The following is a 12993-nucleotide window of genomic DNA, read 5'->3' on the forward strand; positions in this document are numbered from 1 at the left end:
CTATGTGAATTAGCAAATTTAAAAAATGTAGCATGGTGATTAATAAACCTTTAAAGTCATAATTGGTGCTTTTCTCCACTCTAGACAGAGCAAGATTAGCTTCCCTCAGCTTGTGGTGTATTTAATGGAAGGAGATGATTTGAAGTTTATCATTTTATCTCATTCATGTATAAAAAAAGAAATGTACAACTAATACTATGGAAGGATTTCCAAAGGAAATCTTAATTTTGAAAGTATTTAGGTATTGTCATCAGAAACTGCATGTGCAGAAAATCAAGCTAAAGCTCAACTTGGTGCAAATACACACACAATCTGCTGTGTGTCTGAAGTTACTGCAGGCTGGAGAGCTGCACACAATCGTCTGATATTACTGATGGCGTTGGTATTGCGTTTGAAGACGAATTTGACCTGAAAAAGCAATTGAATTTCAACTAAGTAATTAAGCAAGTATTTTGAGGACATAATTGAACCTTATGCTGGGGCCAGTTCTTCATGGTGTGCAGAATTGTTGGGGTTTTTTTGCCTGTCCCGTTTGGATCTTTAGCCATCAGAATTGTTGTCTGAAGGCCAAGAAAGATGCCAAGCGGATTTACTTTACCAAGTGGATCATCATGGCCTTGCCATATTGGTCCATTTGATTGACCTTTATTATAATTATGAATTTATTTTATTTTCAGTTGCTACAAACGGGACAGACATGACTGGGGGATAGGACAGGGAGAAAGAATGAAAGAAAGAGAGGGAGAGAAAGAAAACCAAAGGGGAGAAGAGACGGTGAGAAAGGGGGGAAGAAAGAAAAAAAAAAAAACAAAAAAAACACCTGGGTCACCTGTATGGAGAAAAAAAACAGAAGAGAAAGCAAACAAAAAGAGCAACATAATAAAAACAAAGATAGACAGCGCACAATGTGCTTTGAGGCAGCAGCCAAGAAAGCTGTAGTCCGCGTCTGTGAATACCCGTGTGTACACCTGTGTGCATACCTGTGTGGATCAGCATGCTTGCATTCCAAAGGTTTCTCCATGTAACGATCTGCTAGGGAGTGTGGGGGAGCCACAGCCCCGTCCTCCAGGGCATGAAGCAGGTATGGAGGAGATCAAAACTCCAGACATCCAGAGGCCCCCAGAACACAAGAGACCAAGGAAGACCAACAGAGGGGCAGCCGCGCCACTGTCCCAGAAAGAGCTGAGGAGAGTCCCAGATGAGGGCTCACTCAGCAGCCGCGGAGCAGAAGCCAGGGGGAGTTGCAGTGACGCGCCCGTGAGCTCCGCCGGCAGCCAGCTGTGCCTGAGTGACCGAGCCCCAGGCCGAGAGGCCGGGGGCACCCCACCTCCGAAGTGGCCCGAGCGAGCCCCAGGCTCCAGGCCCCGATAAGCGGCCGCCAAGGAGTGAGCCGGTGTGTACCTGGACGCCCATCCCCAGACACAAAGAACCACCAACGCACCGATGTCTGAGGGAGTCCGCCACTGGCAGGGGAAGTGGTGGTGGGAGATAGGCCTCCAAACCTTGGAGGGCCTGAGATGTCCCCAGAGAGGTGGCGTCTGATACCCAACCTGACATATAGACACAGACATCCATTCCCACCCTCATGCTCTCATATGCACTTACTCCACACTCAACCAACGTGGAGACAGACATAAAGAGACGCTGTACACACGATCACACTCCCCAAGCGTACTCTACGAACCGGGTCTAGGTACCCTTGCCCCTGGAGGGGGGAACTGCACCCAGACCCAGGTGGTGTTACCCTTTTCCCTGCGGTGGGGGGAGGCAGACCGCCCCGACTCCGCAGCAGCAGGGAGGCCCCACACTCCAGACCGCAGTCGGACGGCCAACTCCTCCTAGCCCCCCCGCTCCAGCAGGCCGCAGAGAATGGGGGTGAGAGAAGACTCCAAACCTCCCTCCACCCGCTCATTGTAGTGTTGATGCATGTGTGTTCTAAGGTGCATTTAAAACCCAGGAGGGCATGGAGCTACCTGCCAGAGAGCAGCAGGTAAGCGCATAGTCCCTCCTCTCTTGACTTCGTACAGCCCCGATCTGCAGACGCTGTGCGCAGAGGTTCAGGAGCAGAAGTCCCATTGTAAACATATCAGGGCAGACCCGACGATGTTTCCATGAACACGCTTTACAGCATCTCTTTACTGACCACTTTTCAGACACGGTTGCTGTACGCATACAGCCGGCTGTAGCTTTTCAGCTCACAGCCGACACATACCAACAACAACACAACATCAGAGAGAGCACAGACGTTTAGGCGGCGAGGTGTGATTGCGGGTGCCGCTCACGTGCGTCACCTCCCCTGCAGCGGCGCTGCAGACCACGCCCCGCCACACACATTAACCAGGTAAAATACATATTTAGGCAGAATTTAACAAATATCTATTTTTAATTTTTTTTTAGCAGCATAGTGCTTTTTTACAATTATTTTTTAAAAGTCAGGTCAAGGCAAAAGTTGTATAAGGGTGACGGCTCACAACAGTTTTTGTTTGCTACATGGATCATTTTAGTTCAGCTTTCCTTTTTTTATATTTCTTTAAGAGTTCAAAATGTGTTAATTACCATAAATAAAATGTAATTTTCTCTGTAGCACTTCATGGATTTCATAAGCAACACACCTTGTTCACACAAAGCATAAAGGTAAAAACAGTATATACAGTCTTATCTTCATTTTAGATGTCAAAAAGTATCTGTGGCTCCCAGTGTTTTCCTTTGCGTGGAGACCGGGTCCAAATGGCTCTTTGGGTGTTAAAGGTTGCTGACCCCTGTTCTGGGGCATATTGATCCGGTTGGTGTTTGTTACAATCGGTCCAATGTAGCTTTCAAAGGAAAATAATTCTTTATACTCTTCTAAATAAACCTATAACCCTTAACCTTTCTAAAGTCACACACAAAACACGTAAGAAGGACTTCTAAGGCTTTCACATAGCAAGAGTAGTAAATATATGTCTGTCAATCAATCTTTGCACCCTGCTTTCAAAAGGACTTCAAGTGAGTAATATAGGTAGTGAATTGCTCTGTACACTGCAGAGCACAGAGTGATAGAACAGACCTTTACCTGACCTTCACAGCTGATGAGGCCTGCTTGTATTTCAACATGCCCCTCTTCTGTATATGGCCCCCACACTGAAATCAATGACGCTGCTATCAGAGTTTTTATGTGATTCTTAGAAACCTGCCAGCAGCAGCATTGAGTGATTTGATTCAAAGGGACTTTAGGGATTAACTAATCCACAGGTAGCAAGCTGCAACCTATTGGAGCTCTGCCTGGGTGCAAATTCAAGAAGGTATTCTTCAGAAATCCTACTTGTGTGAGTTACAGATAGGGTATACGTGTGTGTGCTCACTGATCTAACATTCACTGCTGCCCTCTTGCTGAGCAGTGATAACCCAGTTTACCCAACAGAAGAATGTATGACATTTTCAGGTGGTGTAACAAACCCTTTTACAGCCAAGTATTGGCAGTCTTCAGTTCCTTGCCATTAAAATATAAACAGCATTTTAAAATGTTTAACTTGCAGTCACTTTTCTCCTAAGGCCTCTATTTTGAATCTTTAGTGCAGCAGATAACATTAAACGTAGATCTTTGTCTTTTTTGAATTATGTTAGGGTCAGATCATTTGCTAACCACGGGGGTTTAGTGATAAAGATAATACTTTTGTTTCCTGGATGGACACCTGGCACTCCTCACTGCTTGCCCAACTCTTGCTTATACAGCACACCTCACTTGTTTAGTACAGGTTTTTTTTTTTAATTAGACTCAATACTTTAATCGTCTTACAGTCAGCATGTTGAGGTGTCTATGAGCAAGAAAAGCTATTGAACCCCAAACTGTAGTCAGAATAAAACATTCAAGAAAAAGCCTTTGACTAAAAACTAGTTCTGTCTGCTCCTTTATTTACAAGGGGTCACCACAGCAGGTAGCTCTGCATGTCTGATTGGGCAGATTTTTGCCAAATGGCCTTTCTGATGCAACCCCAAAAAGATCTGTGTCTCCTCTCAGGAGTGAATTTGGGATATTTTACTTGTTGGTGAGTAATTGACTTTTATTAACCTTCTGTTGAGCTCCTGAAGATAATTGACTTTTTCTTACTCCTTCTGTTTAATGAGTATCGAGGATTTTTTTTTTGTAGTAATTCTCCTGCACTGTTACATGGTTTATCTAATCTCAACATTTACTGAAAAGTATTTCAGTAGACAGAAAGCTCTCATTTGCTAAGAAGGCTTTTATTTTTGAGATAAGTGCAGGAACTGTTTTAGGAAATAAACCAAATAAGATTATCTAATGCAGTGGTTCTCAAACTTTTCACAATGAGTACCACCTCATAAAATATATGGCTCTTAAAGTACCACCTTTATGACCGACATTAAAGTACAGTAGGATAGGACTATATTTAACACCACATACAGTTTACACAAGACAATTTTAAAAAATAAATGTTATTTAATTCAACTGTCATAAACAGGATGTGACAAGAGATAATAATAACAACTGCACTGCATTAAAATATTAAAACATTTTTTAATGTTCAGATTAAGCCTCTAAAAACATTAAAAAATGCCCATGCAGCAGTATATTAATATTATTAATATTATATTAATATTATACCTTCTACTGGGGATGGATTATCTCAGTTGTTCTCCTGACTGAAGTTTGGTCCATTTACATCATCCCAACATGTATGACGTTATTTTTGTGCCACTATTCTGAGCGCACGTAAAAAAAAGTTTGCAGGTGCAAGTGTTGCATTTTGAGGGGAAATTTATTTTGAGCAAAGAAAAGCTAAATTTGAGTGAACAAAATTCATTTCTGCGTGCAACAAATGTATTTCAGTGTTTGCTATTATCCATACACACACACACACATACACACACACACACACAACAGCATTTGGGCTCAGTTGGACATTTTTGTAATCATCAATTTTTTCATCTCTTCTCTCTACTCTTCTTCCTCATTCACCCCTGCTCTTGCTCCCCCTCATTTACACTTCATCATTTTCCTCCTCACCTCAAGGCTCATCTCCTTAACTGAAGTCAGGGCTCTAACACACAAAAACGTGCACGAGCATATTCACTTCTTTCTTATATTGTTGCAATGAACTCCCAAAAGATTTCACAGAAACACTCCCATCTCCAGACAGTAAACAATGAGCTGGCTAAACAACAACAACAGCTGGTTAAAAGCTACTATTAAACCAGCTAATGTTAGGGTAAAGTGCTCACTTCCCCTCTGATAAACAGGTTTTTTCCATTCTCACATTAAGAGTTTTACTAAGTGTTTGACTCCAAGATTGTTAAATCGACTTCAAAGAAAGTTTCGTTATTATTAGCTAACTGCTGCAAAGCAGCAACACTTACTGACAGAAAGGTTTAGGATAACTCACCTCAGTATCACTGGCATCAATCAGAAGTGAGAATCACCGACTCATCAACTTTGAATAGAACTCCTGTCACAAAGCCTCTTCCAGAGTAAATACACATGGACACTTCACACCCAGCATATTGCTTAACTATAGTGTCCTACAATGGCCGCTGTAGCTAAGATTATGCACTGAAATTAGCTAATACAATAAACTGAAGCTAAGACAATAAAATTGAGTTCACTGCCATCTGCAAACTACTGACAGATGAAATTTTCAACACTGTACCAAGTGTATGTAAATTTGCCATTGTGCTCAAATAGCTTTTAAGAGCAGCCACAGTTATACAGTTGCACTGCAAGTCTAACCTGTGCCATCTTTTTTTTCTGTATGCTTAATATACTTTTCTTTGGCCTGTGAGAAGAAACCTTAGCAGAGGTAAGGTATGCACCCCAGAGTGAAGGTATTAAAAAAGAAAAACAATCAGTAGAGTGAAATTTTAAGCTCTGAAATGTGAAGCTCTGCTGCTACGTAATTATATAAAAAGATGTAAATTCTGTTTCAAAGTAAGTTTGTACTGTCCCTTTTTTTAGATCTGTATACGGAAATTATAAAGCCTGTAATTACCTGAGATTAGAAAGCAATTAAAAAGGATCACTGTTGTCCCCAAAGCACCTAAAATCAAGTAGATACAATCTGCAAGAAATGTCTTGCAAATTAAAACAGACATGTTTGTGCTAGAATTGAAACAGCAGAATGTTAATTAACACAATAAACAATCAAAGCAATCATTTGGGAAGATGAAATAAACAAGAAGTGTGAGCCATGAATCGTCTCTGATGGTTTGATCAGCGTTAAAACCCACAAAGGTTCACACCGAGGTGTTAAAATTTTCCAAGGAATCTCTTGCTTTGGCTCTGGATTTGGTCCGTGGAGTACGATTGGCACTGTTAGGAAGCCAGTGAAGGAACAAGTTCTTTTTGAATTGTAGATCTTTAATCTATATCTTACATATTGTTGAAGTACATGCAGCTTATGCACTCTCCATGGTCCTGAAATTAGTTAAGTTAATATGTCACTGTTTATTTGAGCGCAATAAAACGTAAAAATGAGATTTCCCATGCCTGACACCCAACCAAGGCCTGATCTTTTTCAAGGGAGGGGCCAAAGCCCAAGTCTTCATCCCTCCATTCGCTCCATTCTGGCTTTGAACCCCCATTATGCAGGCTATTAAATTCCTGCCACAGAGCCACAGCATGTAAGAGCTGGAAGAAGTTTAATTGCTGCTGGTGCTACATTGCTCCGTTTTGGTTGGAGGCTTGATGTCATCTCTCAATTTACTGAGCAAATTTCGAGTTGGGTGGCTTGGTAAGCTGTATATTTTTGTTGTATTTTTTCTGGCATTCAAAATAAATTGAGTGGAGAAAGGTCTCACTCTGGTAGCACAGGCTCTTAACTCTCTGTGATGTCTCCTCCGTGCAGCAATAACTGCTGCTACATGAAGCACAAAAATAACACGTGCTGTTTTTTGTACTGTTTAATATCAGTGCAATTAGCAGTACACTGCACGTTACAGAGATTAATAAATAAGTATGTGCGCTTAAATATTTTCCACACTATAACGTTGTGCCTTGAGAAATTATGCATAAAATTACTTACATTTCTTAGAATTACATATGCAAGAATCTATGAACTCCCTCCTCTTACATGCCATCATGTCACTCTGCTCTCTTTGTAAATACAGATTACTTTTTTGTGCCAAACCCTGTGTGTGTGTGTGTGTGTGTGTGTGTGTGTGTGTGTGTGTGTGTGTGTGTGTGTGTGTGTGTATACTCAGTGAAAGTGAAATTAGGGAAAGAAATGTCTAAGTCAAGTGTGCACCACCTGTTCCCAGTACAACCACCATTTGTTCAATACAAAAGCTTTCTTGTAGACCTATTATGAAAGAGTACTGTCAGCTACACTTTAAAAACATTATACTTCTCAGCGGTGTCCACAGTACAGAGGTAGCATAGTTCTCCACAATTCTCGGAAGGAGAGTGAGTCCAAATTTATTTTTCTCAGGTTTCAAGAGTATTGTGTGTATTATGATATATTATTAATGCAGAAGAAAAAGTTTTGTGTGAATACTGCAGACAGAAGAGCTTACAGCTCCCCTTTGAGGAACCGATCCAACAGTGAAGTCCTTTCAGACACACTAGTTATGTGAGGCACATGGCCTCAGTCCAGCAGCTCTTCTAATAGTGCCTACTGAGACAACGATAATATGATTATAAGAAAGATAGTTAATTGAGCACAGGTGTCGTTCTTCTTGACTCTTCCTAGTCCTTCATCATCAACCAATCAAATCCTGTTTACAAAATAAAAGGAAAAGAAAAGAAAAAAAACTGTTGAAATATTGTCTGTAGATAATATTTTAGTTCTGCACAGAAGGATCCCAGAGCAACCAGGAACAACTTTTTATACATCAAACAGCAGTTGTACTGCAGTGTAGCTGAGAGCCAAAGCTGTTGCAACAGCCTGAGCAAAGCTCAGTGTAGCTTTATCTGTAGGACTTTTTAACCACAATAGCTGCAGGGCTCAAGGGATTTCAGTGTGGGTGTGTGAGTCCTTCATTTTGGTCCAGACTGAAGTAGCTGAACAGATTTTGGATGTTATTTTGTACACATAATCACATGATCCCCGGAGGAGGGCTCCTAATGATGGTGAATTCCTGGCTTTTTTCTCATCACTCATTGAGTTAAATCTTCATATTCTTTCTAATAGCTGTGTGTTCTGTTGTACTCTGTCATACTTTTTCCTTTCGTTCTTTATCTTAATGCTAGTGATTACATTTTTTTGTATGTAATCTTTAAGTCTTGTATTGGTGATTTTTTTTTCTTTCTATTTATTTTTCCTCTCTTCTCTCAACTGTTCATGGTGGCTCTTTCAGTTTAATTCCTGCTTTTTTTCAAGGTTTATTCATCACGTCTAACCTGCCTCAATATTAAGTTCATGTCAGATTGAGTTTTCTTTTCATTAAGAATAAAACATGTTTTCGTTAAAACAAGGTTAATTTCATAGAGACTTGTGGTTCTACAGGATATACAGATAGTTTCAATGTTATGGTGCCACTGTCCTGTGTCTGTGACCCAGTGTTTTGACTTTTGTATTATTATTGATTGATTTCATCATGGTTTTTGACTGCTACTGTTTTGGTTTCTGTTTTGTATTTCTAGCTCTCCAGTTCTTCTTGATTTGTGATTTCTAGTTTTTGGGTTTTGGTTCCTGTGCCCCTCATGTTTAGTGTAGGTCTAGTTCTGTCTTCTTCTTCCCCAGTCAGTCGTGTCTCATGTCACTCCAATCCCTGTACTCTGTGTGCCCTCTGTTTACTATCAACTCCGTGCCTCTGTGCCTGTCGTGTGTTTTCTGTTTTACTTTGAAAGTCAGTGTCCTATGTCAATGTATTCTGTTTTGCTTCCTCCCAGTCTCGTCTCATCTGATTAGTGTCAGCTGTGTTCCCTGCCTGTCTGCCATTTCCTTGTTTCCTCATCTGTGTATATATAGTGGATGTGTCCAAATTCAGGGGCTGCATCCGAGAAGACTGAGGAGGCCGGAAGTGCGAGGCTGTGAAATGGGATGGTCTAGCCTTCAGAGTTGTCACCGCTGTCTTGGTGGACTTTAATAAACGCAGCCATCTGCTCCTTGCTATCTAAAGTATATCAGGACATTGGAGAAAATTCTCGACCGTCTCACACTTCTGTTTGATCAGTTTTCTGTTTGACGTTTATTCAGCTGTGTGAAAACTAACTTTAATCTCAGCCAAACTGATTTACTCACGAACAAATAAAACACTGAAAAAAGCCAAACAATAACACTTTTAAGTTATCGTGTTTGACCTGAGTAGCAAAAGACTGCACAGGGTCTGAAAACAATGTGCTGGGAGTCCGGTGTTCTCGCCAGCTGTAGTGAGCCTTGACCACCCGGTCAGCTATCGAGCTGGTGGGTAACAGATGTCTCAGAAAACGTCAGAAGTTTACACAGCTACATTCTCACCTGAAAATATCTGCAAAGTTTATTTTGTGACCCCGAAAGACTATTTCAAACTCTTTAGCTGCCATTGCCACATTTGAAAAGTATTTTTTTCTTATTATACAAATATTATAAATAATAATTTAATTAATAAAGTATTTAACAGAGTAATAAGAGTAATATTACAACTAAGTAGCTGCCGCCATTGTTGGAAACTGGAATTGGCTGGGCCACACTATGAATTCTGGGATAGGCTGGGCCACAAAGGATACACCTGACCCATCCTTCAAATTCGGGAAAATAAAGGGCGCATTTGTCGGCCGTGTTTGGAGCAGCCTTCGAATTAGGACAGCCTTTGTCGCGTCGCTGTGACGTAATCAGCCCTCAAATGCAGCCTCCGAAGGACGTGGTCCTTTAATTGAGACACAGCCATAGTGTGTGTTCTCCTTTGCTCCTCGTCAGTCCGTCTGCTTGTCATCTCCTGCGTTTCTCCTGTGGTATTTCTCCGTGCTCCAATACTCCATGTTCCGTGTACCCTGTCTCAGGTTTTTCAATGTTTTATGTCTCAGGTTCCCGGCTTTTGTTCCTTCGTATCACTTTTTTTGGTTTCACCCAGTTTAAGTTTGTTCAGTGTAGTCGCTGCAATGTTCAGTTTTTGTTTGTATTTTATTTTTGTCCCATTGTAAATAAAGTTAACTCACAATAAGTAGTTCGTCAGTGCCAGCACTTGGGTCCTTTCTCTCATTCCTTCCACGCCGTCTGGCCGACATATGGTTTAAAAATCAAAATCCCTATGGAGATTTTTATGATGGATTTTTTTACTTCTGGAATCTCACTGTTGAGCTCTGAAGTTTGATATTGATTGGCATACTTGAATAGTTGGTCCTGTATGAAATAAATGAATAAATATCATTTTTTTAAGAATACATTGGCAGTTGTCAGCTGGCAAGTCTGCACAAAAAAACATCAGTTAAATAACTGCAAAGAAAACAATTAGCATTTAACCACGTAGATATAAATTTTTTTCCTGCCCATTATGCAATAAAAACATCATCATTTAGCAAATTATAATAAACAATCAACATGGTATTGAAAACTTACATTTGTTTAGCAGTAACAGAATAATTAACAAAGCATATCTTTAAAGATTCCCTAATGAATATTTTTTTATTTTAACCCAATGTTTGAAAATACCTCAGCTCTGCAGAAAGCTCTAGAATGATTTAATGCATTGTTTTGGTATTATAGCCCAGAGATCTACTGCCATGGTGCACTTCTACCACTCAACTATCCAGTTATCCAGATCTAGAATTTCCGGAATGGTACTTTTCCGTCACTTCAAAATTGGGCATTTGGTTACAATTAGAAATACAAATATTAGAGATATTAATGCATGGTGTAGACATTTCAGCTTTGGTCAACTTCTCTTGTACATCTATGAAATAACCAAAATGTGTTATCATCTGTGGTGTTTTATCCAGGTTAAGGTTAAGTTATCTGGCCACTAAAAGATATATTGGTCACTTGCCATATTAACATTAAGGGGTAATGGTGCTGTTGAGTGCAGTAGCACAACACTGACCTACAATAACATTTTATCTCTGAGCCATAAAATCTTAAACTGCACAAAAAGAAAAAGCAAAGAATTCTTTCTTAAAATATGTTTGCTTTTGTCATGGCCTGTGGCAGCAGGGGGAGTCAAACGCAGGACTCTGAGGTAAAAGTTCACAGGTTTATTTACAACAAACTAATGCAAGGAATCTGAAGGCTTTCCTGCAGTCAGGTTCAAGGCCAGTCAGACAGGGACGTCTGCGGCTCCCATTTTCTCCAAACAATTTTCCAACCTTATCACTTTGAGTTTCTGCACAGAAGAGAGGTGAGTGAGTCCAAAACACAAGGAGCAAAAAACCCCACCAAACTGTTAATCCTATTAACAGCTAGGAGTGGCACTTGATGTGGTCTGGTGCTGTAGCCCATTTGCATCAAGGTTTGATGTGTAGTGCATTCAAAGATGCTCTTCTGCATCTGCATACCTTGGTTTAAGGGATGATTATTTGTTACTGTCGCTTTCCTCTCAGCTCAAAGCAGTCTGGCCATTGTCTTCTGACACTCACTGGAACCACCGAGGCATGTGTCTGACACAACAGATCAGCAGTTTCCTCTATCGGTAGCAAACGATTTCAGCTCCCTTTCCCATCCCTGTAAACAAACGTTCTGATTGGCTGCCCCTCACAAATGAAAGGTCTGAACATCAGATGGGAGGGGCTGCTGTGCCTGAAATAAGCACACTGAGATGATAAAGAGCCAAGAGCAGGAAAAAACTGACATATTTGTACATTCATTGACCTCATCATTTAAAAATCTGGCCATCCAACCTAGTAACAGTACATATATAAGATAGAAAATAAGAAAAAGAATAACCATCCAAATATTCATCATATATATACAATGTAATACATATTTTTTTAAAAAACATAACAACAACTAAAAATCAAGTTTATAGAAAGCAATAAAGGTAAAAACAAAGCCACCACGTCTGAAATCATTTTAAATGCATGATCTTTAGCAGATTGTATGAGAACAAATGAAAAACATATCCTTATATTTATTTAACAAACATGTAGTTGTAGATCTGTTTATTTTAGGTTTGTTCCTTGTTATCCAGTTGTTGTAAGAGTTATTCTACAGTTTCTTGTTTTGATCAAAGTCTTTCTAATCTCTGTCTTTTGCTTTATATGTGATTACTTTTTTACTGTCAAATGAAAAAAAAAACCATGTCATCTGACTAATTTGCCTAATGAGCCCCTTGGGGTGGGTGGGCAAGAATGGGATGGGAACATAGATAAAAATAAGGCTGAACAAATTTTTGTAATGTTATTGGTCACACTTGGACTACACTGTCCAAGGACTTCTGTTGGAAAGAGTTTAGCCATGGAATTTGTTACTATGTTTCAAAGTAGCATACAGTGTAAGGCCAAAACTGGCCTCTGGGTGAGACAGTTTCACTGAGTTTTTGTTAATCCAAAATTAATTGTGCTCTGAAAATGTACCAAGGTTACACTCTGGAATAATGAACTGCAAAATCTGGCCAATTATTCATTCCACAAATGTTATATGTGCACTATGTTTTGTGAGAAACAAAGAGAAGGGAAAAAGGAGAGAAGAGGCTTTTCAAGCACCATCCTTTGTGCCAAGACACTTCTATTCAGCTCCTAAGTATGCACTGTTCCCAGAGTTTGAGTTAATTTTGACAGACATTTCTATCCAAACATGTTCACTTCAAAGCTGAGAAGGCAGAGGGATTTTACTGAATCAGACTTGCTCGTTTTTAATGAATTTGTCTCCCATCTTCTTTTAGGATCATGAAGTCTGACCATGTTACCCAGATAGCAGAGTTTAAATATTTAACATATACTCATATGTCAGATACGAGTGTCTACTCTGAGTCTACTCACCTCATTGACATTATTATGGAATAATAAATATACTCTGACAATAATTAAATTCAAAGCATCATTATCTTTTTTCAAGTCAAATAAAATGTGTATATCAAAAATGTGTGGATTTGTTAAGCCTTTATGCCGTGTATCGAAAAAGCTTTTAAAAAGCAGTCAACTGCAGGGTG

This window comes from Haplochromis burtoni, unplaced genomic scaffold (genome assembly GCF_018398535.1).
Source record: "Haplochromis burtoni strain Fernald_Lab_line unplaced genomic scaffold, NCSU_Asbu1 Contig_243, whole genome shotgun sequence".
Taxonomy (NCBI): Eukaryota; Metazoa; Chordata; class Actinopteri; order Cichliformes; family Cichlidae; genus Haplochromis; species Haplochromis burtoni.